This window comes from Zalophus californianus, chromosome 13 (assembly GCF_009762305.2).
Source record: "Zalophus californianus isolate mZalCal1 chromosome 13, mZalCal1.pri.v2, whole genome shotgun sequence".
NCBI classification, from domain to species: domain Eukaryota; kingdom Metazoa; phylum Chordata; class Mammalia; order Carnivora; family Otariidae; genus Zalophus; species Zalophus californianus.
The window spans coordinates 14,324,570-14,352,406 of record NC_045607.1 but is presented as its reverse complement, the minus strand read 5'-3'; positions in this window follow the sequence as shown (position 1 = coordinate 14,352,406).

Genomic DNA, 27,837 nt, shown 5'->3' with positions numbered 1-27,837 from the left:
GTGACTTGTTAATAGGATGGAATTCCATGTAGAAGTTAAAATAGCTGAAAATGACATAAACTCAAAACCAGATAGTAAGTGGGAAAAAAGCAAGTTGCAAAATTATAGGTTATGATAACATTTATTTCATTTATATAAAAACTAGACAGACAAATGTATACTGTCTATTGCTGATGGGAACATATATATGTCATGGAAGTTCAAACACACATATGAAAATATTTATGGGGGGACACCTGGGTGGCTCAGTCAGTTAAGCAACTCAGGTCATGATTCCAGGGTCCTGCAATCGAGCCCCACATCGGGCTCCCTGCTCAACGGGAAGCCTGTCTTCTCCCTTTCCCTCTGCCTGCCCCTCCCCCTGCTTGTGCTCTCTCTGTCAGATAAATAAATAAAATCATTTTTAAAATGTTTAAAAAATAAAATAAATTTAAAAAAATAAAATAAAAGAGAAAATATTTATGAAAATAATTCACACGGGAGAGTGGGTAACTCTATCAAGGTACGGAGGAAGAGTCCAAGGTGTGCTTTCCATTTAGCAGTGATGTTTTATCTCTTTAAAAGGGAGATTTGAAGCAAATACAGCAAAATGTATATAACATTATTACATTTGGGAAATGAGAATGCAAATAACAGTTAAGTTTTTCCATTTAGTACGTTTTGGAATGCTTCAGAATTAAAAAGAAAAATAACAATCAGGAAAGCATACAATCCCTGATCCAGCAACTCCACTTCTAGGAATTCAACCAACAGATGGTTTTATGCACATATTCACAAACAAATATTTTTATTGTAGCATTGTTTGCAATAGCAAAAACCTGTAAATAACCTAAAAGTCCATCCACTGGTGTCTAATTACAGAAATTAGGTAACATCCCTAAAGCAGAATACTACATGGCCATTAATTAAGACTGACATAGAGGGGGCGGAGCAAGATGGCGGAGGAGTAGGAGACCTAGATTTCGTCTGGTCTCGGGAATTCAGCTGAACAGGGATGAAACCATTCTGAACACCTACGAACTCAACAGGAATCGAAGAGGAGAGTAGCAACAACTCTCTGAACAGAGAAGCGACCACTTACCGGAAGGTAGGACGTGCGGAGAAGTGAATCCGCGGCGATATTCGGGAGGATAGACGGCGGGGGAGGGGACCTCCGTCGGCCGCTTCTGGCAAGTGCTAGAGCCACGGAGCACAAAATCGGAACTTTTAGAAGTCGGCTCCGCTGAGGGACATCGCTCCAGTGGCTAAGCGGGGGGTGGAATCCTCCGGGGACAGTGTGGTCTCAGGACCCTCGGGGTCACAGAAAGACCGGGGGTGCCTGAGTGCAGCAGAGCTCCCGGGTATCGGAGCAGGGAAGCCGGCTGCAGAGACGGAGCCGAGGCGTGGGCTCTCATCTCAGGGTTGCCATAAACTGTGATCCGCGGCCCAGTCGGGCCACTGCTCCTCCAGCAGGGACCCAACAAGCGGCAGAGCCGGGGAGACTCCTCTTACTCCCCAGGGAAGAGCGGCGCGGGAGCGCACCGCAGGGATCTGCTGGGTTTGGAGACTCCACACAGGGTCGGGTGCCAGAGATAGAAACGCTCGGTCACAGGCCGGGTGAGCACGGAGTGCGGCCGGAGACCGGGGACATGGGAGTGACTGCTTTTCTCTGGGGGCTCACTGAGGAGCGGGGCCCCGAGTTCTCAGCTCCTCCGGGCGGAGATTGGGAGGCCACCATTTTCACCCTGGTCCTCCAAAGCTGTACCGGAGCTTGCAGGGAACAAAAGCTCCTGAGAGCAAACCCGAGCAGCTTGCTTAGCCCAGACCGACAAGGGCGGGGCAATCAGCCTCCAGCAAAGACATTTGGGAACCACGGCAACAGGTCTTTCCCCCAGAAGATCAGCACGAACAGCCAGCAAGCCAAGACCAAGTTTACCGATCAAGGAGAACGGGAGAACTCCAGCGCTAGGGGAATACTGCACATAGAATTCATGGCTTTTTTTTACCATGATTCATTAGTTCATCAAAGTTAATTTTTTTAACTGTTTTTTTTATTTTTCTTTTTCCCTTTTTCAACCAACATCTTATCAATCCCTTTTTTAAAAAAAACATTTTTTATTTTTCATTTTTAGAGTCATATTTTATCCCTTCATAGTAGTTACCCTTCTTTTTGGCATATATTTATAAGTTGTTCTCTCTTTAAAATTTTGAGATACAGTTTCTTCTAACAGATCAAAATATACCCTAAATCACTGGTGTATGGCTTTGTTCTAATCTCCTGCCTGACCGCATTCTCCCCTTTTTTCTTTTTTTTTTAAATCATCTTCTTTCTTTTTTCAAACAATTTATCTTATCAATTCCTTTTATACAATCTTTTATGATTTTCATCTTTACAGTCATCTTCCATCCCTTCATTGTATCGACCCTTATTTTGTACATATATGTCTCTCTTCCTTTAAAATTTTAGGAGGCACTTTTTTCTAACAGACCAAAATACGCCCAAAATCTAGTGTGTGGCACTGATCTATGCAAGAGCCTGATCATATTTGATCACATTCTGCTTTTTTTCTATTGTTCTGTTTTTGTTTTTATCTTTTTTTTTCTTTTTTTTCCTCTTTCTTTTTTCTTTCTTTCCTTTTCCCCTGGTTTCAGGTCTTTTCTGATTTGTATACAGTATATTAGCTGGGGACGTTGTTAACCTGTTAGCATTTTGTTCTCTCATTCATCTATTCTCCTCTGGACAAAATGACAAGATGAAAAAAATCACCTCAGCAAAAAGAACAAGAGGTAGTACCGTCAGCCAGGGACCTACTCAATACGGACATTAGTACGATGTCGGACCTAGAGTTCAGAATCATGACTTTAAAGATACTAGCTGGGCTTGAAAAAAGCGTGGAAGTTATTAGAGACACCCTTTCTGGAGAAATAAAAGAACTACAATCTAACCAAGTCGAAATCAAAAAGGCTATTGATGAGGTGCAATCAAAAATGGGGGCACTAACTGCTAGGATAAATGAGGCAGAAGAGAGAATCAGTGATATAGAAGACCAAATGATGGAAAATAAAGAGGCTGAGAAAAAGAGAGAGAAACAACTACAGGATCACGAGGGCAGAATTCGAGAGATAAGCAATACGATAAGACGAAACAATATTAGAAGAATTGGGATCCCAGAAGAAGAAGGGGGGGGGGCAGAAGGTATATTGGAGCAAATAATAGCAGAGAACTTCCCTAATGTGAGGAAGGAAACAGGCATCAAAATCCAGGAGGCACAGAGAACCCCTCTCAAAATCAATAATAATAGGTCAACACCCCGACATCTAATAGTAAAACTTACGAGTCTCAGAGACAAAGAGAAAATCCTGAAAGCAGCTCCGGAGAAGAGAGATGTAACCTAAAATGGTAGAAACAGACCTATCCACAGAGACCTGGCAGGCCAGAAAGGACTGGCAAGATATCTTCAGAGCACTAAACGAGAAAAATATGCAGCCAAGAATACTATATCCAGCTAGGCTGTCATTGAAAATAGAAGGAGAGATCAAAAGCTTCCAGGACAAACAAAAACTAAAGGAATTTGCAAACACGAAACCAGCCCTCCAAGAAATATTGAAAGGGGTCCTCTAAGCAAAGAGAGAGCCTAAAAGCAGCATAGATCAGAAAGGAACAGAGACAATATACAGTCACAGTCACCTTACAGGCAATACAATGGCACTAAATTCATACCTTTCAATAGTTACCCTGAATGTAAATAGGCTCAATGCCCCAATCAAAAGACACAGGCTATCAGATTGGATTCAAAAACAAGACCCATCGATATGCTGTCTGCAATTTTAGACCCAAAGACACCCCCAGATTGAAAGTGAGGGGGTGGAAAACCATTTACCATGCTAATGGACACCAAAAGAAAGCTGGGGTGTCAATCCTTATATCAGACAAATTAGATTTTAAATCGAAGACTGTAACAAGAGATGAGGAAGGACACTGTATCCTACTTAAAGGGTCTATCCAACAAGAAGATCTAACAATTGTAAATATCTATGCCCCGAACATGGGAGCAGCCAATCATATAAGGCACTTAATAACAAAAGTGAAGAAACACATTGACAGCAATACAATAATAGTGGGGGACTTTAACACCCCCCTGACTGAAGTGGACAGATCATCTAAGCAAAAGATCAACAAGGAAATAAAGACTTTAAATGACACACTGGACCAAATGGACTTCACAGACATATTCAGAACATTCCATCCCAAAGCAATGGAATACACATTCTTCTCTAGTGCCCATGGAACATTCTCCAGAATGGATCACATCCTAGGTCACAAATCAGGTCTCAACTGGTACCAAAAGATTGGGGTCATTCCCTGCATGTTTTCAGACCACAGTGCTTTGAAACTAGAACTCAATCACAAGAGGAAAGTCGGAAAGAACTCAAATACATGGAGGCTAAAGAACATCCTACTAAGGAATGAATGGGTCAACCAGGAAATTAAAGAAGAATTAAAAAAATTCATGGAAACCAATGAAAATGAAAACACAACTGTTCAAAATCTTTGGGATACAGCAAAGGCAGTCCTGAGAGGAAAGTATATAGCAATACAAGCCTTTCTCAAGAAACAAGAAAGGTATCAAATACACAACCTAACCCTACACCTAAAGGAGCTGGAGAAAGAACAGCAAATAAAGCCTAAACCCAGGAGGAGAAGAGAAATCATAAAGATCAGAGCAGAAATCAATCAACTAGAAACCAAAAGAACAGTAGAACAGATCAACGAAACTAGGAGCTGGTTCTTTGAAAGAATTAACAAGATTGATAAACCCCTGGCCAGACTCATCAAAAAGAAAAGAGAAATGACCCAAATCAACAAAATCATGAATGAAAGAGGAGAGATCACAACCAACACCAAAGAAATACAAACAATTCTAAGAACATATTATGAGCAACTCTGCCAGCAAATTAGATAACCTGGAAGAAATGGGTGCATTCCTAGAGATGTATCAACTACCAAAATTGAACCAGGAAGAAATAGAAAACCTGAACAGACCTATAGCCACTAAGGAAATTGAAGCAGTCATCAAAAATCTCCCAAGAAACAAAAGCCCGGGGCCAGATGGCTTCCCAGGGGAATTCTATCAGACATTTAAAGAAGACTTAATACCCATTCTCCTGAAACTGTTCCAAGAAATAGAAATGGAAGGAAAACTTCCAAATTCATTTTATGAGGCCAACATTACCTTGATCCCAAAACCAGACAAAGATCCCATCAAAAAGGAGAATTACAGACCAATATCCTTGATGAACATGGATGCAAAAATTCTCACCAAATACTAGCCAATAGGACCCAACAGTACATTAAAAGAATTATTCAACACGACCAAGTGGGATTTATCCCTGGGCTGCAAGGATGGTTCAACATCCGCAACTCAATCAACGTGATACCATACGTTAACAAAAGAAAGAACAAGAATCATATGATCCTCTCAATAGACGCAGAGAAAGCATTTGACAAAGTCCAGCATCCTTTCTTGATCAAAACTCTTCAGAGTATAGGGATAGAGGGTCCATACCTCAATATCATAAAAGCCATCTATGAAAAACCTACAGCGAATATCATTCTCAATGGGGAAAAGCTGAGAGCTTTTCCCCTAAGGTCAGGAACGCGGCAGGGATGTCCACTCTCACCCCTGCTATTCAACATAGTATTGGAAGTCCTAGCCACAGCAATCAGACAACAAAAAGAAATCAAAGGCATCCAAATCGGCAAAGAGGTAGTCAAACTCTCACTCTTTGCAGATGATATGATACTGTATGTGGAAAACCCAAAAGACTCCACCCCAAAACTGCTAGAACTCATACAGGAATTCAGTAAGGTAGCAGGCTATAAAATCAAGGCACAGAAATCAGTGGCATTCCTATACACCAACAACAAGACAGAAGAGAGACAAATCAGGGAGTCGATCCCACTTACAACTGCACCCAAAATCATAAGATACCTAGGAATAAATTTAACCAAAGAGGCAAAGGATCTATACTCAGAAAACTATAAAATACTCATGAAAGAAATTGAAGAAGACACAAAGAAATGGAAAAACGTTCCATGCTCATGGATTGGGAGAACCAACATTGTGAAGATGTCAATGCTACCAGAGGAATCTACACATTCAATGCAATCCCCATCAAAATACCATCCACTTTTTTCAAAGAAATGGAACAAATAATCCTAAAATTTGTATGGAACCAGAAGAGCCCCCGAATAGCCAGAGGAATCTTGAAAAAGAAAAGCAAAGCAGGCGGCATCACAATTCCGGACTTCCAGCTCTATTACAAAGCTGTCATCATCAAGACAGTATGGTACTGGCACAAAAACAGACACATAGATCTATGGAACAGAATTGAGAGCCCAGAAATGGACCCTCAACTCTATGGTCAACTTATCTTTGACAAAGCAGGAAAGAATGTCCAATGGCAAAAAGACAGTCTCTTCAACAAATGGTGTTGGGAAAATTGGACAGCCACTTGCAGAAGAATGAAACTGGACCATTTCCTTACACCACACACAAAAATAGACTCCAAATGGTTGAAAGACCTAAACGTGAGACAGGAGTCCATCAAAATCCTAAAGGAGAACACAGGCAGCAACCTCTTCGACCTCAGCCGCAGCAACTTCTTCCCAGAAACATCGCCAAAGGCAAGGGAAGCCAGGGCAAAAATGAACTATTGGGGATTTCATCAAGATAAAAAGCTTTTGCACAGCAAAAGAAACAGTCCACAAAACCAAAAGACAACCGACAGAATGGGAGAAAATATTTGCAAATGACATATCAGATAAAGGGCTAGTATCCAAAATCTATAAAGAACTTATCAAACTCAACACCCAAAGAACAAATAACCCAATCAAGAAATGGGCAGAAGACACGAACAGACATTTTTCCAAAGAAGATATCCAAATGGCCAACAGACACATGAAAAAGTGCTCAACATCGCTCGGTATCAGGGAAATCCAAATCAAAACCTCAATGAGATACCACCTCACACCCGTCAGAATGGCTAAAATGAACAAGTCAGGAAACGACAGATGTTGGCGGGGTTGTGGAGAAAGGGGAACCCTCCTACACTGTTGGTGGGAATGCAAACTGGTGCAACCCCTCTGGAAAACAGTATGGAGGTTCCTCAAACAGTTGAAAATAGAGCTACCATACGATCCAGCAATTGCACCACTGGGTATTTACCCCTAAGATACAAATGTAGGGATCCGAAGGGGTACGTGCACCCCAATGTTTATAGCAGCAATGTCCACAATAGCCAAACTGTGGAAAGAGCCAAGATGTCCATCGACAGATGAATGGATAAAGAAAAAGTGGTATATATACACAATGGAATATTATGCAGCCATCAAAAGGAATGAGATCTTGCCATTTGCAACAACGTGGATGGAACTGGAGGGTGTTATGCCAAGTGAAATAAGTCAATCAGAGAAAGACATGTATCATATGACCTCACTGATATGAGGAATTCTTAATCTCAGGAAACAAACTGAGGGTTGCTGGAGTGGTGGGGAGTGGGAGGGATGGGGTGGCTGGGTGATAGACACTGGGTAGGTTATGTGCTATGGTGAGCGCTGTGAATTGTGCAAGACTGTTGAGTCGCAGATCTGTACTTCTGCGACAAATAATGCAACATATGTTAAGAAAAAAGAAAAAGAAGAAAATAGCAGGAGGGGAAGAATGAGGGGGAGTAAGTCAGAGGGGGAGACGAACCATGAGAGACGATGGACTCTGAAAAACAAACTGAGGGTTCTAGAGGGGAGGGGGGTGGGGGGATGTGTTAGCCTGGTGATGGGTATTCAAGGGGGCACGTTCTGCATGGAGCACTGGGTGTTATGCACAAACGATGAATCATGGAACACTACATCAAAAACTAATGATGTAATATATAGTGATTAACATAACAATAAAAAATAAAAATAAGACTGACATAGCTCTTTTATGGACTGATATGGAATAGTCCCTAAGATGTAATATGAAACGGGAAAACAACAGGTGCATAACATACATAGAATATGACCCTCTGTGTGGTTACGTATGTACATGTGTGTTTTAAAGGGGTAGTGTTAAAAAAATCTTGTACACACCTAACAACTTATGGAACACCATGAGGTGGGAATAGGGTGAAAAAGAGAGATTTTAGTTTTCACTTTATGGTCTTATGTCCCAGTTGAAAATTTTTACCAGGTTGCTGTGCATTATTTAATTTAAAAAAAATTTTCAACAAATTAATGTCACTGATTTCTAAAACAACCTTCTGTGAGCAAAACCATATATTACCTGAATAAACCAATTTTGTAAATCAAAATTTAATCTATCTTTGTTCAAGTAACATTTTCTCTTCTAAGCTTAAAAAAAAAACCCAAGTGTTCACGAAGCACCTGCTATGTGTAGGTTCTGGCTACACAGATGAAAATACCTCGTTTTCCTCAAGGAACTTCAACAGTTCGGTGGGGCGGGGCGGGGGGGCAAATAACTAAGGAGACAATCAGACAGTAACAGACCATTAGGGCTGTAAGGATGATGAAGACAGACCCAGAGGACTGTGGAAACACCGAGGGGGTTACTCGAGAAGGTTTTCGGAGGAGGTGTCTACTGAATGAATCTTAAAATCTGAGTAGGCGTTCTCCAGGGAAAGGGGAAGGGGGAGGGTACTCCATGAAGGAGCGAATGTAAAGCCATGAGTATGATTCAGCATAGCACACCCTAAAATTGTGAATAGCTCAGCATGGCTGGAATCAGAGGGGGAGGTGCCCTTCTTATAGACCAGGAAGCTGAGGCTCAGAGAGGTAAGTAACTTTCCCATGGTCTCACGGGCAGTATGTGGTAAAGCCAGAATTTGAACCTGTAACCCCCACAGAGGATGGGTCAAGCCTAGGAGATGGTGGGAGATAAGGCTAGTTAGCAAGACCAGGGCAGACCCAGGAGAACTTTAGGAGCCAGGCATGAGTCCATTCCTAAGATTTCATGACTCAAGCTCTTGGGAAAGATTTCTGAATGAATGAATGAATCCTCTGGCTAAACTCTGAAACTCAAAGCAGAGACCAAAGTGGGGGCTAAAAATGGCCGCTTTGAAGCAAAATGATGGCATTGGTGAAGCTTGTTACTGGTCAACTTCTGTTTCCCTTTCAAACCCCTCTCCTATGAGCCCTAATCCACAGACCATCGAGTTACCCCCACTGCTTTGTTAACTGTGACAAGTTTCCCACTATTTCCTCACCAAGGCTCTTTGCCTTTGAATGCAACTCCCTAAAAACAGAACAGACTACAGACACCATACTGATGTGGTTCAGTGTATCAGGTGAAGGGAGATTTTAGGGCATTTGCTTAAAAAGAAAAACAACCCTGTCCTGATTAAATGGTCCATGAATTTGACTTAAAGAGGCATTTTTTCTTTAAATTTTTTTATTGTTATGTTAATCACCATACATTACATCATTAGTTTTTGATGTAGTGTTCCATGATTTAAAAGTGGCATTCTCAATAAAGGAGTTGAAAGATGTACAATCAAAACAACAAATAATGGTATTACTAAAAATCAGATGTGACAAAATGAGAGGACACTCATCTTGAAGCCAGTTGGTTGGTTTGCAATCCCAGCTCTACCACTGTATCTGTTAGCTTTGCTGAAGCCGTGCTGTGTAACAAACAACCCCACATCTCAGAGGCATATGATGACAAAGATTGGTCGCTCGTGTTCCATGTCATCTAAGGCTCGGCTATAGTGCTGAGTCTCTGTGATTCTGTTGCTAGACACAAGTGGACTTGAATCTTCTTCATCTGTCACATTCTGTGACTCAGGCTAAAGGAGCAGCCTCTGTCAGACACATGACCAGACTCTCCAGAGGACTGGTGGAAATATGCAATGATTCTTAAAGCTTCTGCTCAGAACTAACACACTGACACTTACACTCAGATTTCACTGGCCAAAGCCCAACATCAATGAGGTGGGGATGTGCACTCTGCCCACCTGCAGGTAGGTGAGTTACATGGTAATGGATGTGAATTTATACTCTTATGGGGAAGGCGGTAGTGATGAATAGTTGTGAGAAAACTAAAGTTGATTATAGCCACTTGCTGACTCTGTTACTATACACAAACGACTTAACCTCTCAGAGTCTGTTTTCTCACCTACAAAATGCAAATAATAATGCCTCCTTTACAAAGTCACCCTAAGAACTAAATGAAATAATGATTATAAAAGACCCAAGCACAATGCCTGGGATATAATCAGTAGGCCCTCGTTTTTCCTTACCCAGTGGCTGGCGGTGTATCAAGACGTGAGGTGGACGTTTCCCAGAGCAGCACTTCTTAAATTATGTTTGTTGAAGGAGCAACGTTTTGTTTTGTTTACTCCCAGCTGGTACTTTTGTAAAACACAATAAAAATGAGTTGCTAGAAAAATAAAATAAAAATAGAGACATAAAATTCTAGCCCAATTTTTTATTATTAGAGTCAACAGATTTATCAAATTGCATCCCATGAGAGACAACGGAGGTCACCGATGGTCAAGTTCCAAAAGTACTGATCTCATAAGACTTGTCCCTTCTCCTGTAATCCCTCCGCTGCCCGGCCTGACCCTAGAGACACCAGCCACAAGGAGGAGTGTTCTGAATTCCATGGGCGGTTGAAGTTTCCACTTGGATCAGATAGAATTGTTAACCCCTGAAAGTAGGGCTGTTTTTAATACCTAAAAGTGACCGAGTAATGATAATGCATCAATATCCGTTCATTGATTGTAACAAATGTACCATACTAAAGTAAGATGTTAAGAATGTGACAACTCTCTGTACTATCCTCTCAATGTTGCTGTGAATCAACAACTGCTCTAAAAAGTAAAACTCAGTTAAAACCTTAGTCAAAAGTGATTGAAAATCTCTGGGATCTGTCGGGGACGCCTTGGAGGGGTGGGGCATCAGGAGCCAACAGAACATGTTGGAAGGCAGGGGAGAGAGAAAAGGAAAGCTGTTTCTGGTGTGTACCCTAAGATGCCAGTGCATCAATATCAGGTTATATTAGGGATCCGTGCAGGTGGAATGGTTTTCAAAGTATGACAAAACTGAATTTTCTGATTTTTTTTTTTTTTTCCTAAACCAAATGTAGTAAAACTTATCAGCCTTTCTTCTGTTTCAAGTACGGTGATACAAGATGAACAAAGGCCCCGAATGTGATTATCTGGGGGCCTGTTGTTGTCCCTGCCTTCATTTCCCTATTTCTGGTATCAGCTCCTTCATGTTCCTTTTGAAAAACACCCCACCCCACTCACCATCCAGGCGACCCAGGTAGGACTGAGTCCAGCCTCCACCCTACCCTGAATCATAGATCCGACATGATCCAGGTCTGCCCAGTCCCCCAGGTCAGAGTGATTCATTCTGTGGTGGTCACACATTCCACGTTAGTCCAGTGAGTTCAGTCCAGGACTGGAGGAGAAGCTCTCTTTCAGCTATGTGGTTGGGAGGGAGCTGTAGCGCCCCCTTCTGATGGGAGTTCTACCAGGGAGTCCACCTGGTAAAGAGAACTACCTGGAAACAAAACTAACATGAAGGAAAACAGAAAAGAAAGTGCTAAAGCCTTTGAGCACCTAGATCCAGCCCTACCTGACCCAGTACCTTGGGACCTTTCAATTATGTGACCCAATAGTTTCTTTTCAGTTGTTGGTTGGTTGGTTGGTTGATTCTGGGTTTTTTGTTTAAGCCAACTTCAGAGGGGTTCTATTCCTTGCCAAGAGAAACCTGATGACAAATTTTGCATGAGTCCCGCCCTTGAGCTAATTTGATCAGGGAGACAAACGTAAAAAGGAATATAACCAAAATGCCAGCTGGCCTCTCCTGGCCCTTGGAGATGCAGGTGCCTGGCTCAGGCATCCTCATTCCAAGAGTACAACACAGCTTCTTCTCATTCCCAGAGATGGGCCACTTCCTGGGCCCTTCTGCCTCACACCTGGGGCTGAGGCTTTGCTCTCTGTGTCTATTCTAAATCCACTCAAAAGCAGAATCTGAACTTTACCAACTTCCTAACGTACTCAAAAGTATTTGTGAGTGATACGGACTTACCTAAAAGATTTTGCAGGGAAGATGGGGGAGGCCTCGTGCACATCCCACAGGGATCAACTTCAACCTTCAGTTCCAGACCTCCCCCCCCCGGCGCCACCGCCCTTCTGCCACCCCTGTGATGGAGGGGAGCAGAGGGGCTTGCCCAGCCCCCGAGGCCTCTCCCTGGCCACACCCCGAGTTATTTCGCCATCCCTGACCCTATACCCCCAGATCTGCAAACCTCTGTCCTCTATTATGCAAAGCGACTTAACTTTGGCTTCTGCCTGGAAGCTGTTGATTCACAAACACACAGAGGTGCTTGGCAGAATAAAAACTTGCCTGTTTTTCACTACATCTGTGTCTTTGGGGTAAATATCCAGTAGTGCAATTGCTGGGTCACAGATGTAGTGAAAAGAAGGGCCATATGCACCCCAATGTTCATAGCAGCAATGTCCGCAATAGCCAAACTGTGGAGAGAGCCGAGATGCCCTTCGACAGATGACTGGATGAAGAAGGTGTGGTCCATATATACAATGGAATATTACTCGGCCATCAGAAAGGATGAATACCCAACTTTTACATCAGCATGGATGGGACTGGAGGAGATTATGCTAAGTGAAAGAAGTCAAGCAGAGAAAGTCAATTATCATATGGTTTCACTTATTTGTGGAACATAAGGAATAGCAGGGAGGACATCAGGAGAAGGAGGGGAAAGTGAAGGGGGGAGATCAGAGGGGGAGACTAACCATGAGAGACTATGGACTCTGAGACACAAACTGAGGGTTCTAGAGGGGAGGGGGGAGGGGGGATGGGTTAGCCCGGTGATGGGTATTAAGGAGGGTACTGCATGGAGCACCGGGTGTTATACGAAAACAATGGATCGTGGATCACCACATCAAAAACGAATGATGTATTGTATGGTGACTAACATAACATAATAAAAATTTTTTAAAAATAAATAAAAAATAACAACTTGCCTGTTAACTTAATCCACTCTCTTTAGAAGCAATTTGGGTGATAAGCAGGAAAAGAAAAATTTATTACACACAAAAAATGTTACAACATAATACAATAAATACTGCACTAGGTAAAGCTGGCAAGGTGTAGAGAGGAGAGGGGAGGGGGCTCGTGGACTCTGCCCAAGGGGGCTCTAAGAAGCCTTCCTGGAGGAGGTGACATTCCACTGCATCTTGAAGCTAAGGCAGTTTTGACTGGCAGAGAATAGAGGGAGAATGTGACCAGCAGAAGGAAGCACACAGACTAGAGTGCAGAGATGGGAAAGTTCAGGGTCCATGGGGGAAGCACCTTGTGGAGAGTGCCCAGGACACAGAGTGCCTATGGAGGGGCCAGGAAGTAAGTAGGTGAGGTTGTGGGGTCCCATTCCAGCAGGGGCTTGGATGACCGTGAGCACCCAAAATGGAAGGAAGCTGCTAGGAGATCTTAATCAGAGCAGTAACACAGCCAGAGGAGAGGTTGTTTGAAAATATCAGGCTGGTCACCAGTTTGGAGAAGAAGGTGGAAGGCTGCTGGAAATGGGTAGAATTGGTGAAGCAATGATTTAAGCTAGAAATGTAGGCAATCTGATGGGACTGGGCAGGGGAGTGTCTAGACACACCACAGAACTTGGTGGCCACTTGAAGAGGGAAAGAGAGAGGCTGGGAAGAATAATCATCTGTCTCCCCTTTACGGTGTGGGCCCCGACCAGTGGGTCTAGACTTTTCGATCTCTGCATTCTCAGCTCAGCACCTGGCGCAGGGTGGGCGTTCACCGTGCACCGTGCATATGCGGGCACGAGTGCACCGGTGCTGACTGATGAGCCTGGGGGGTGGGGGTGTTCTGTCCTGAGCACTGAGCGAGAGGTCACCCCACTGAGATGGGAACGAGGGCAAGACCCAGGTTTCTAAAAGAGCAAAGCAGAGTATTTAGACTCTGCTCATGGGCAAGGATACCATAGACCAAGATGAGTGATGAGAAAGGATTTGCTGAGGACCCCCAGCCTCCTTGGGGAAGGAGGTCACCAGGTGAGCAACCCCATGGGTGGGAAGTACTTGGGGTGCTGACCAGGGTGGGGCGGGGCAGGCTAGTGAAGGATTCTCAGAGATCCACCTTATTTGGCAGTCAATCAGAAGGACAAGCTAAAAGGAGCCTCGAAGAACCAACCAGGCGGCAAATCCCAGGCAACATTCCATTTCCACCACGCCGAAGAAAGTTAATGCTGCCGAACAAACCAGCCCAGAACACAGTGACTCTCATGCAGAGATGCAGGTGACCGTAGCCAGGCTGCCGGAGGCGGGACAGAGCCACGCAGCCAGCCCTTTGGCTGGGCTTGGCTGGGCTTGGGTTCGGGCTGCAGGTTTGCCTTGGGGCCACCCCACAGGCTTCTCAATCGCCTTACAACAGTGGCACATTCTCGTGGTGAACTGAAGAAGCACAAGAGGCCACACCAAACCACACAAGCGCACGAGGCCTCTGATCAAGTCTTATCCGCTACCGTCCCGTCGGCCAAAGCAATGCTATTACAGTGGAGTGAAGAACAGGGACCCACAATCCAGTCTATCACACACCGCCTTCCTCCCCCAGAAGCTCCAGGCTCCCTCTGGCGCTGCCAATAAGGCTCAATTGCCATGCAAAATGCTCCCACCGAGAGGGGCAAGCTCCAGGATTCTGGGAAACCACAGCTAATGGAGGTCTAGTTAACCATAAGATCTGGGCCCTCATCCACTTATTCATACAACCCACACCTCTGAAGCAATTAGAAGTCCTTTAAGGAAGGTTAAGTTGAGGGTCTAAGAAATTTGACTATGTCCTTACGACAAATCTTCCCATCTCCTTGGGAAGATCAGAGAGGAGACTTCCGTAGTGAATTCCAACCACGTAAGTCATAGCCTCCAAGGTTAGCTATAATGTCGCCTGCTCCTTTGTCAGCAAGCTCCTCCCTGCATACCACTTCATGCATCTTTCATCACCACCTTAACGCCTTTATAAAATATTGATGGCTTATTCCCATGGCCCAGCCCAGGGCCCCAAAAGGAGCTTGTGTGCTGATGTCTGGAGTTTGGTGCCCGTCGCAGATGGCAGAACCCACTTGGGGGACTAGGAAGACCTTCTAGCCCCAGCAGGGAAGAGACACTTGGGGAGTTAAATTAACACCATGTTTACTAATGAGGAAATGAGGATCCAGGAGGAAGGTTCACGGGAAGGGAGATGAAAGGAAATGAAAAGTTCAGGAGGAAGGAAAAAGGAAGCACAGGATTGATGGTGGGGCCAAGCTGAAAGCCTGATCATCAGCTGCATTTGTTGTTAGATTTAATGGGCTGTAGGTGTTGATTGCTCAATCCATAAAATGAGCTATTAATTTGCCGTTCTAACAGGATAGGACCTATCTTATGCAAATTGGTTTGAAAGCCAGCATCAGCTCTGAGGAAATGGTTCCAGCCTAAGCCAGAAGTTTCCCAGACTTTTCCATCGGAGGGTGCTCAGTCGGCTTGGTGCTGTACCAAAGTGGAGGGTCCCTGAAGTCGGAGGATCTAGGTCCCTTGTCCACCCCCACAAGACAGGAGCTCCTTGAGGCAAGGCTAAGTCTGTCCTAGTCACCTTCGCATCCCCAGCACCTCGCGCAGCACCTGCTACTAGAAGGAGTGATGCACAGAAGCAATGTGTGAGCCCCAGTGGTGGATGTGCCCCAGCCCCATGTGTGACTTTGGACAAGTCACTGCCCTTCCTTCAGGCCCTCGTTCCACCAGCTGTAAAGTGAGGACTTTGGACCAAGCATTGTCATGGAGGTCCCATGGTCCGGGTCATCAGTGAGCTCTGTGCATGGTCTGTGGGGGCTGTGATCCCTGAGACGTGATGGGGGGAGGCAGAAGCTGGGAGCCTGCTGCCCAGCCTTGAAAACACATGCCTCCACCGAGTTATTGTCGAAGACACAGGCTTCAGGGAGCCCTGGCCTGAAAAGCCTCATCTCCAGTCTTGCTGCAGGGCTCACTGGCTGGGGGACAGTTGCTTTTCTTCCATGGGAATAATGGCTTTGACCTCATGGAGCTGTGGGGAAGCTCAAGCTAAAACAACGGGGGTGGGGGGGAAAGAGGTGCTTTAAAACTAAAATGTTCTGTGAACACGTTAGCTGAAGGAGAGTGGGGCCTCTGGAAACAAAGGGATCAGGGTTCAGATCCCAGCTCCATCACATGGCAGCTGTGTAACTTTGGGCAAATACCCTGACCTCTCTGGGCCTCAGTTCCCACCTCAGTAAAGTTGCAATGATAATTCCTACCTCACAGGCTTGTCAGGAGAATTAAATGACGTAAGGTGGGTAAAGTGCCTAGTCCTACAATGCCAAGTACTGCAGGCCTGGGTGCACCGTTTGCAGGACTCAATGCAAAGTGAAAACCCCAGGTCCCTTGCTCAAAATTATTGAGAATTTTAAGGCACAACCACAAAACATAAAAGTAAGTACAGGACCTTTCTCTGTGCAGGGTCCTGTGTGATTCCCCAGGTCCCACACTCATGAACCCAAGCCTGCTGGCACATAATATCTGCCTAAGATATATGGGGCCTTTTCTTTCCTCTACCTCAGAACTTGCTCTCCTCAACATATATAAATAGGATTTGGAAACCGTTTTTAGAAGAAAATCACTATTATTATTCCTGAGGTAGCTTCACTTTTTTTCCTCTGAGCAAAACAGAGTCACCCATCCTGATAGACATCAGATAAAGGTGGAAAGAAATCAACTTGCTGGCTGCTAGCAAATGCTATAGCTGGAGTAACAGGTTTACAGGATAAGCCAGGAATTAGAACGAGCAGGCGTGACCAGCAATGTTTTTCCACAAATGGCAGGAAACCATGAGCAAGTTCCTAAGCACACCGTGTTCCTTGTTTATGAATCTTCAGTGGTACCCCTGGCACCCTCTGGCATCTTCAGGGTAAAATTCATTATCCGTAGCAGGCTGTTCGATGTCCTCTGTGGTCTGATTTTCCAGCTGCCTTCCCTATACACCCTACCATGGAGCTTCATGGATTTATTTTTGCTCATTGCCTTCATGCACTCCAGTGTATCTTCCTACATCCATGCCTCTGTTCACTCAGCTTCTGTCTCCTAGAATGCACTTTCCCCATTTCTCAGTCTAATAAAAGTTTTTCCATTCTGAGTTTACATGCCACCACCTCTGGGAAGCAAAGCACAATAATCTCTACAATATGGAGACTGTATCAGTCAGCTTTGCTGCAGTAACAAGCAATCCCCAAATCTCAATGCCTTATAGCACAAACATGTACCTCTTGTTCACATTACCAGAGGGCTACTCACTGACTGTGGGTCAATTCCATGTGTCTGTCTGCTCAGTTTTGCTCCATGTGTTTTCTCATTCTGGAACCCAGTGGGGAGGAGAAGCACCTGTCAGGCACATGCAACATGGCATTTTTTTTTTTTTTTTTTTTTTTTAGAGAGAGAGAGTGCAAGTGGGGGGAAAGGGAGGGGCAGAGCAAGAGGGAGAGGGTGAATCTAATGCAGGCTCCATGCCCAGCACAGAGCCAGACCCGGGACTCGATCTCACGATCCTGAGATCATAACCTCGATGTGAGAAACAAAGGCAAAGAAAAAACTAAATTTCCTTACTACCTACAGCCCACTGACAAGTCCTTGTGTCACGAGGCAGAGTGACATTCCTCTAAGAACTCAGCTGCCTCGAATGTTAATACTTTGCTAAGGGCAAAGGCAATCTTAGCCCAGCCCCCAGGACCCTGTAAGTAAGGTCAACATACAAACATTCAACTTCAACATACAAAAATTTGTTCAGAAACTTCCTTTATCTCTACTCCCCAAGAGACGTATTGGGAATCATCCCCCAAGCATATGACCCACCGATATACATCTGAAGGGTCTCATGACTAAGGTTTTATAGACAGAAATAAATGACCTTTTCCCAACAATAACTAGCCCCATCAAGGTCCTGGAAACCTTGCTTCCAAAATTCCTTAGGGACTTATGCGATCCCTAACCTCCTCCCAACTTGAAAGTATACATACAATGGGCCACTCCTCACGACCCCAGTGCAGCTCTCTCTACCCACGGGTCCTGTCCCCATGCTTTAATAACACCACTTTTTTGCACCAAAGACATCTCAAGAATTCTTTCTTGGCCATCAGCTTTGAACCCCAATGTCTTTCCTACATCAACCTGAGCCAAAATCAAGACTTGGATGTTCAACCAACTGAGTCACCCAGGCACCCCTAGCAACAGCATTTTTAAATGTATTATTACTAATCATAATTTTCTATTTACTCATTTGCCCACTTTCACATTCATTTATTCAACAAACATTTCCTGCACATACATTGGCATCTGCCTGACTCCCTGTCTCAATTAGTCCTGAGGAACTTGGTTTCCATTAACAAGTCCTGCAATCCCCAAACCAAGGTTTGGCTGACATCTTCAGTCACCCTACAACTGCACACACAACCTCATCCTCATAGGAGAGTCCTGAAGATGTTTCCCTCTTGGCCCATTTCCAGTTCAATCTAAGGAATCTATGATCACTCCAGTAAAGGAATGTAGGCACTTAAAACTATAATTAGTTTCATGAAGTTAAAATTGCTTTCATGGGTGGAAGGAATAAGGTAGGGGATGTTGAGACTGAAACCAAAAAAAAAAAAAAAAGAGAGAGAGAGAGAGAGAGAAAAGAAGGTTGTAGGGGCAGGAGGAAACTCTCACATGAGGCTAAAAAGGAATTGTCTGCATTTTGTTAAAAACACTGCAAATGTCAGCTGATTCTGCTAAGGAATTGTCTTTGTAAATCATTCAGCTTTTCAAATGAACGAGAACAATGGGAGAACCCTGAGCTGGATAGCCATGTAGGTCTCAGCCTCAAACAAAGGAGCAGACAAATGGGGAAACAAGCAAAGAAAGGTACCCTCCCACAAATGCCTCCAGCCACTCCCAGACAGTTTGATTTAGTAGAAAACCCACAAATCCCAGCTCTGCCTTCACCATCTGTGTAGCCATGAGCAAGCAGCTATTCTGCTGCTGGTCTCAGTTGCATCCAATGATGAGAAGCAGCTGCAGGATCCCCTTCTCAAGGCTGTTGGAAGATTAAATGAGATACTGTGTGAAAAGCACCTAGTCAGTGCTTGGCACAGAGTGGCTACGTGGAAAGGGTTAGATTCCTTCCTTCACTGTGCTGAGAAGGAAACCCTGCTTGCTTCATTCAGAGCTGGGTGATTCCTGGATTAGGCAGGGTTCTCCCAAGAAACAGAACCAATAAGGTATAGAGAGAGAGAGAAAGAGATTTATTATAAGAAAGTGGCTCACATGATTGTAGAGACTGACAAGACCCAAGATCTGCCAACTGCAAGTTGGAGACCTAGGAGAACCAGTGGCATAGTTCTGGTCAAAAGACCAGGAAGAGCCTATGTTTTGGTTTGAGTCTGAAGGCAGAAAAAACCACCAGCGTCCCAGCTTGGAGGCAGTCAGGCAGGAGGAGTTCCTTCTTACTCACAAGAGGGCCAATCTTTTGTTCTATTCAGACCTTCAACTGATTGAACAAGATCCACCCACATAAGGGAGGACAATCTGTTTTATGCAATCTATTGATTTAAATGGCAAACTCATCCAAAAAGGCCCTAACAGAAACACTGAGATAATATTTGACCAAATACCCCGGCAGCCCATGGCTCCATCAAGTTGACACATAAAACTAACCATCACAACTCCTAAGACTTCTGTCCAAAGCCAAGGTCTCCTGAGAGGACAGTGTCATAGCTTGCAGGTAGGCACTGAGAGGGGCTCAGCAACCCAGAGTGTATGACACCATAATTACATGTGGTAAAAGACATCAGTCTCAGAGCCTGTTTCCCACTCTGTTAACAGAGGCAATAATGTCTTTGGTTCTAACAAGATACTGTAGAGGGTTAAAAGGAAAAATTTGGTACTTGTGTGCAGGAGTCATATCCTTTGCAGTACACATGTGGCAGGAGAAATCAGAGTGTGGCCCTTGTACCAGTTGTCCCAGTGGGCATGCATCCCGCTGCAAGTAACAGAACAAGCCAATAAGCAAGTCCTTGAGTAATAAAGATATGAAATCATCTCACACAACAGGAAGCCTGGATCTGTGCCCAGGATTGGCTTACTCAGCAGCTCAGTGGCATCTGAGCACAAGTTCAGCCTCTCTGGGGTCCATGGGGTCTTCTGGTCAAGGTCTTAAAAAGGCTAAAGTAGGTCCCATGCCTCACAGGACAGAGGCCAGCACTGGAAAGTGGGGCCAAAGTGGGGAAAGGGCTTTCTCCTCCTCCATCTCTCTCTCCAGACAGGAAACTCTTTCCTGAACTCCCCCAACAGACTTCGCCTCACATCTCGTGCTCATGACCTTTGCCAAGAAGAATAGCATCTCCACTATTGTGGGGGCTGATCCTGATTTATCCCCACAGGTTGGGCACATTGCCTTTACCCAAAATCAGGATTCGATCAGCAAGAAAGAAAAGAGAATGATCAGATAGGCAACCAAGAGTAGCCACCATTGCTTTATACTAAGGCTTGCCAATTAAGAGCAATAGGTCAGTGTGAAGCAGTGTTAATATGGCTAGGAAAATAAATAGGATGGGGCAGGGGACAAAGAAAAACTTGATCCCTCAATAAAACAGACCATGTTTTATTTAAGGACTATGCCTCCATCTTGAGCCAAAAAGGTATCAAAAAACATCAGTAGACATGAAGGCAGCATAAACTAAAGAGAATCTCATTCTAGAAATACAGCCAACTTCAAAGCAATATCAAACTGACATGGTATGGTCATCAAATAGGTGTTTTTTGTTTTGTTTTGTTTTTTGTTTGTTTGTTTTTTGAGGGGGGAGAGAGCTCAAAGCAATATCAAACTGACATGGTATGGTCATCAAATAGGTTTTTTTTTGTTTTGTTTTGTTTTTTGCTTGTTTGTTTTTTGAGGGGGGAGAGAGTTGAATTCTCAGTAGTAAATAGTAGTTTATTATTAATTCCTTTACTTTGCTCTAAAAGCTCTGTCTTATTAATTTTGTATTATGCTTATTTAGTTCTGCTATTTGCTCATGAATAGCTCATCTTTTGTTCATAAATTTGGAGAATCCAGAGTTTTTGTTTCCCTTGTTTCTGAATCAAAGATAGATGGTCTGAGAGCTACTTTCCCAGACTCTTACATCATCTCTCGTCAAGCACCTGACACCCGTTTGCCCCTGAGGGCATATAATACCTGTTTGTCCCAGGGGGTAGTAGCACAAAATAGAGCTAAAACTCTTGTCAGAAATCCGCAAGGCCAAGTCAAACAGACACTGCTCATAGTAGGTACTGAATAAATATTTGTCGAATTAACTAATGCTCAAGCACAACAAATGAACTCTAGCAAGGAAATGACATTTTCTCAGTTTTCTTCTGGGGCAGGTAATGTAGCTGGTTGGTCGGTTGTTTGGTTGGTTGTTTGGTTTGTTGGTTGGCCAATTAGTTGGTTGTTTGGCTGCTTGCTTGCTTGCTTGCTTGCTTGCTTGCTTGGTTCATTCATTCATTCATTGGCCAATTGGTTGAGTGGTTGGTTGTTTGGTTGGTTGGCTGGTTGCTTCCTACTATGTGTAAAGCACTCTACTCAGTGCTGATCCTCAAAAAAGCATCTGGCAGGAGTAGAACATGCAGACTATGTCATCCATTCCTTCACCTTCTCCAGGACTTATGCTGGGCTGTGACGAGAAAGAGAGACACCCAGCCCCAGCTACAGACAGTGATAGAAACAAATGACAAATAACCCAAAGAGGTACTGTCAGGATAGAGAGTTGAAAAAGCATGAGGCAGTAGATCAAGTGCTCAGGTGATCTACTGATGGCCTCTGGCATCCAAGGCCTGATTGAATCTCGTCACCATCACTGACTTGCTGAGTCACCTTCTGCAAGCCTCTTAACCTCTCTGTGCCAGGATTGTGGTTGGAAATAAATAGGAAATGCATGAAAAGTGTTTAGCACAAGGCCTAGCCCAGAGCAAGAGCTGAAGACACATCAGTGACTAGGATTATCATCAGGAAGGTCAGAGGAGACTTGATGCGGGGGAGAGGGGCACTTGAGCTGAGCTGCAAAGTGTAAGTAGATGTCTGCCAGAAAAGGTGTGAGCAAGGGCAGAAAAGTGGGAAAGGATGAGGTATGTTTAGGAAACTGCAAGAAGTTTGGAGTGAACAGAGGTGAGGCTGGGCAGGATGACAAATGAAAATGCCAAGTTCACACCACACTGATTCCCTCCCCCTGGACAATCACTGAAGGATCTAGAGAGGCAAAGCACCAATAAGCTCCTTTAATGCTGCTTTTCTCTGCGTGGAGGGCAGGGGTGACCTGCAGTGAGCGTAAATAGCTATGGTTTTATGATGCTGTGGCCTACTTCCCCACCCTGCCCCGAATCCACTGGGCCGAAGCTGACCTTCCCCCATACACATGGCCTGACAGTAGCCCACATCCCTGGGGAAAAATAAGTTTACGGACAAATAAGACCAGACCTTTGAGAAGCACAGCTATACCAAAAGAAAAAGAAAAAAAAAAAAAAAACCAACAGCATTCTGGAATACAAATGCCATCAAGAAGCAAAAATATTAGACCAAAAGGGATAAGAATTTAAGATTAGCTTAGTCAACATATAAAAGAGGGTAAAGTAACATAAAAGCAATATGAAACAGGAAGAATAAAACAAAAATAAAAAGACCCTGTAGAAATATTGCATACAGAAAATAGAATCGCTTATATAATGAACAGAGTAGTAGAGGTAAATAGCAGAATGAATTAGTCCATGGGAAAAGAGATGGAGAAAATCTCCCTGGAGGAAGAAGATTTAACTAATTAATTAATTAAAAGAAAAGCTAATCAAAGTGGGGAGCTATTTAAGGGCACAGACTTGCAACTAGGAGATAAATAAGTTCTGGAAAGACAATGCACAGCATAGTGATTATAGTCAACAATACTGTATTACACACTTCAAACTTGCTAAGAGACCAGATTTTAATTGGTCTCACCACAAAAAAGAAATAACCATGTGACATGATAGAGACATTAGCCAACACTTAAGTGATAACCATATTGCAACATACAAATTATCAAAGCAACACATTGTACACCTTACACTTAAACAATGTTGTATGTCAATTATATCTCAAAAGAGATGGAAGAAAGGAAGGAAGGAAGGAAGGAAGGAAGGAAGGAAGGAAGGAAGGGTTGATAGGAGGATGGGGGAAGGAGGAAAACTAATTGAGATGGAGGTAGAAGTGCTAACATCTAGATAGGAGATCCAGAAAGAGAGAAATGAAAATGGAAATGAAAACAATATTTGAGAGAGTTAATGAAGATAAATGTCCTGCAGTTTAAATAAAAGGTGAAAGAATTCTAATTAAAAGGGCTGAGAGGAGAGAAGAGAAGAAGCAAGGAAAACCCATACCAGACACCTCATGGCAACATCTGAGCCTCATTCAAGACAACTACATCAAAAACTAATGATGTATTGTATGGTGACTAACATAACATTATAAAATTAAATTAAAAAAGAAAGACAAAGGATGAAGCCAGGGAGTTGGAAGGAGAGGAGGGGAAACTCTGCACTTCAAACCCAAGTCTGACCTGAGCCCTTCTCCAGTCCCCAAACTAGAGACCCCCACCCCCTGCTTTACGGTCTCAGAGAATCTTGTGGCTTTCCCTCAAGCTGAGGTTTATCAGGCTGGTTTCGTTACGTGATTATTAAATTCAGGTCTCCTCCTCCTCTGTAAGCATCAAAGACTCCATCTCTGCTTTTCGCAGTATATTGAACACACGCAGTTGCCACTGAGCAGCTAGTGGTCAAATGGACTAACTCATACTCCAGTCTGAGCATCTCATTGCCCAGTGACCATTCCTCGTACCCATCTCCTTCCACGGGGGTCTGGCCTGCGTGGCTCTGACCCTGACATCCCACCTGGCCGTGGTCAACCCCCCAGCAATTACTTCTCTGACTCTCAGCTTCCTTCCCTCTAAAGGCTAAGTATTAATCCCTGGGTCTCAGGTGTGAGGACAAAAACAGATCATGTGCACCACCCAGGCCACACAGCTGGCTTTCAATGAATCTCCCTTCCCTACTAGCTTTCTTCCTGTGGTGTTGCAGGCAATTCCATGAGCACTGAGAAAATGTCTCTCTAGCTCACCACTGTATCTCCACACAGGGTCAGAAGTATGGAAGGTGCCCATAGATGTTTGTTCGATGGGTAGATGGATGGATGGATGGATAAGTTGCCCATTCTGATTATGCTGGAGAATTGATGGGAGGTGATAGGTTGTATAATGACCTTTATTGATGTAAAATAAGTCACTAAAATGATTCAAAGAAATCCTTTCTGTCATATTACCAAATCCAAGGCAATGCTCACCCAGGTGTTTATTGGGCCAAGCTCTCTGTGTTGGGAAAATGGCTAAATTCTCAGGAGAAGAGTAGTATGTTATGTCACAGAATCTCAGCCTCTAATACTTAACATTATAAGCTCTGCTAATAACTCCAGGTCACTTGTCTGTGAAAGAAAGATAAGGATTTGAAAATTATGCATATTAGCATGTGTAATCTACCACCCAGTGTTGTTGACTCTGAGACCGAGATATTTTAATTCACTTCCCCCATGCCTGCCCTCTGACAACATCGTCATTTCAGGGGATATGAGTAGAGAGGGATGATTGCTATGTGACTCCATTCTGGAACTTTCATGTCATTCTATGCAGCACTGGTTTCCACACATATTAGGAAGATGAGGCCCTTCCCTGGAAAAAGGAATGTTTCTGGAGCTAAATATGAGCAATAATAATCCTTAAGGAAAGTCTGGGCTCCCCTAGGATCTGCTCTGTGGCTTTCTGCAAATTGTCTAGCTTCTCAATGTCTAGTCGTTCATTCATTTATTCCTTACCTTCTTCTTCCCTCTGAATCCATGCTAACTTAATTGTGGAATATAGAGGTACTCTTTTGTACCAGATGAAAGATGGCTGCTAATTCCTTGACCCTCCTCCAATGAAGAAGTGACCTATATGTCCTCTCCTTGTACCTGGGCATGCTCTGTGGCTGCTTTGGCCAACAGAATACGATAGGAGTGATGCTGTGTCAGTTTTCAGGCCCCGGGTTTAAGAAACTAGTGATTTCTACTTCTTGTATCTGAGACCACTCTCCCTGGGAACTCTGGAGGTTCTTGAAAGAAGCCTAACTTCCCTGAAGCCACCATGCTAGAGAAGACACATGTAGGCTGTTGATCATCAGTGGGTCCCGCTGAGCCCAGGCTTCTGGCCAACCCCACCAGGGCACCAGCAGATGCCACGTTGTGCAATGAATGACTAACTGCCCAGCTGAGCCTTTCCCAAATGGCTGATCCAAAAGTCATGCACGAAATAACATGGTTGCTTTAAGTCACTAAGTTTCAGAGTCGTTTGTTACCCAGCAGACTGCCAAAACATCTTTCCTACAGGGAATAACAGAGTACATTGTGATTCAATTTAAGGCTTGTTTGCTCTTGAGTTCTTTTTGTCTGTTGTTCATTTGGGGAACCCATGTCTGTGGACAAAAGTCCAAAGAGAAAAAAGCACCTAGAAAGAAGGGCATGATCAAACATAAACAGACAATTCCAGAAAGAGTAAATGCAAGTAGCTAAGAAACGTACAATTTATTTGCCCACGCTACTAACGAAAGAGATGAGAACCAAAATAGGAATGGATACTCTTTTCACCTCTCCAATTAGCAAAGTTTCTTTCTAATGATAATAGTCCATGCTGGTGAAGGGAGGTGGGGCATTGAACATACTTACAGACCCGTGAAAAGAATAAAAATGGAGTACAAAATTTCTGGAAGGCCAATTGACTAGTAAGTTTTAGATCTGGGTATCTAGCCTAGAAAAATAATCTGACATGTGGACAAAGATTTATGTACAAAATATATTCATCACGGTATCATTCATAAAAGTAAAATATTATGGGTAAAAAAACTTAAATGTTGGGTTTGGGAGAATGGCTAAGTAAATTGAACTGCCTCCACAAGATGGAATATCATGCCACCATTACAAATGATGCTTATGAAGTGTTCTTAACGACATGGGAAAAATGTTTAATGTTATAACATTAAGTAAAAGAGCAAGATAGAAAAAGGTTATAAAGTATGATTTCAGCTACTTTGAAAAGCATAAAAAGACTGGAAGGAAATACGATAAAATGTTAATGGTGTTTATCTGTGGGTGGTGGGATTACGGGTTGTTGTTTTTCTTATTTATTCTTTGCTGTATTTTCAACATTGGGAATGCATTACTTCTGCAATCTGAATTTTTTTTCCTTTTAAAAAAAAAAAGAGATGGTCAACAGTGATAAATCTTAAGTCCAAGTTGAGAAGCATGAATATGGAGAAAGGGGTATTGGGAGGCTTTCGAGAGTTCCTGGAATTGAAAGCCTGTGGTAATGCAGACCTTTCAGGGTGAAGTTTACTTTTGTCCTTGTCTGTGATAGGAACAATATTTGCTGAACGCATGAATGGTGTAAACACAGAGTCTGCTTCCTCAGCGGGGCTTGGTTTGATAAATAATCCCCACCTCGTTCCCAGGAAGTAGCTCTGGGCTCACCACACGCACACTGTTTGGGACAGAGAAACTTACATCCACTGAGGCAAATGGAAATAGGTCAGAATCCAGGTAAATTGTCTTCAGACTCAAAGTGACAAAGTCCTTGAATTTCAGACACCAGGAATCTGCTTCTGTGGCTCCTTGGGCACCTGTTTGGGGCTTTTTGTGGCAATTTCATACGGTGTTATTTATGAAGAAAGAAATGAGAAAGCAGTAGTTTTTAAGGACTTGGAATTATAGACTCTTGGGGCAGCAAGGACTCTCGAGGTCATATTTCTTGTCCAAAGTGTTGTTTCACTAATGAGAAACAGAGACCCAAGAGGTGAGGTGCTTTGCCCAAGGTCAGCCCGCGAGTCAGTGCAGAGCAAGACTAACACCTGGGTCTCCTGACTCCGGCTCAACTGCTTCTCAGTGCTGCATTCCCTGAGGCCTCAGTGGTATCAATTCACCAGGTGATATGCAGCTTATTTATTTGTTTCTGTGATTGTCTTTTATCTGTATAATCCTATTAGGGCATGGAGCTTGTCTACCTGGTACATGGTAGGTACTCAAAAAATACTTGTTTCATGGGTGGATGGAATGGTGAACAGACAGACAGACAGATGGGTGGATGGATGGACAACCTGAGGCAGAATGGTACAATGGAAAGCCCATCGGTTCTGGAGTCATGTTGACCTGGGGTTAAATCCCAGTCCTGCTACTTATTGGCTCTGTAATGTCAAGCAAGTCATTCAACCTCTCTGAGTCTCAGATAATTCCCTTGTAAAATGGCAGTGGAGGGTTTCTGAGTGTTAAATGAGATACTATATACATAGTATCTAAAGCTTTTTTTGCTAAATTCCTGCCGCTATAGAAATTGCTAATTAGGGGCACCTGGATGGCTCAGTCATTTAAGCATCTGCCTTCAGCTCAGGTCATGATCCCAGGGTCCTGGGATTGAGCCCCGTGTTGGGCTCCCTGCTCAATAGGGAGCCTGCTTCTCCCTCTCTCTCTCTCCCTCTCCCTCTGCCACTCTTGCTTGTGCTCTCTCACTCTCTCACTCTCTCTCAACTAAATAAATAAAATCTTTTAAAAAAGTTATCTGTTTAAAAAAAAGAAATTGCTAACTAAATACTACCTTCTCTTCTCCCTCCCATGAAACCAAGTCTGAGGCATATCTATTGTCTCCTGAGTCTTAACATGGAGACACCAGT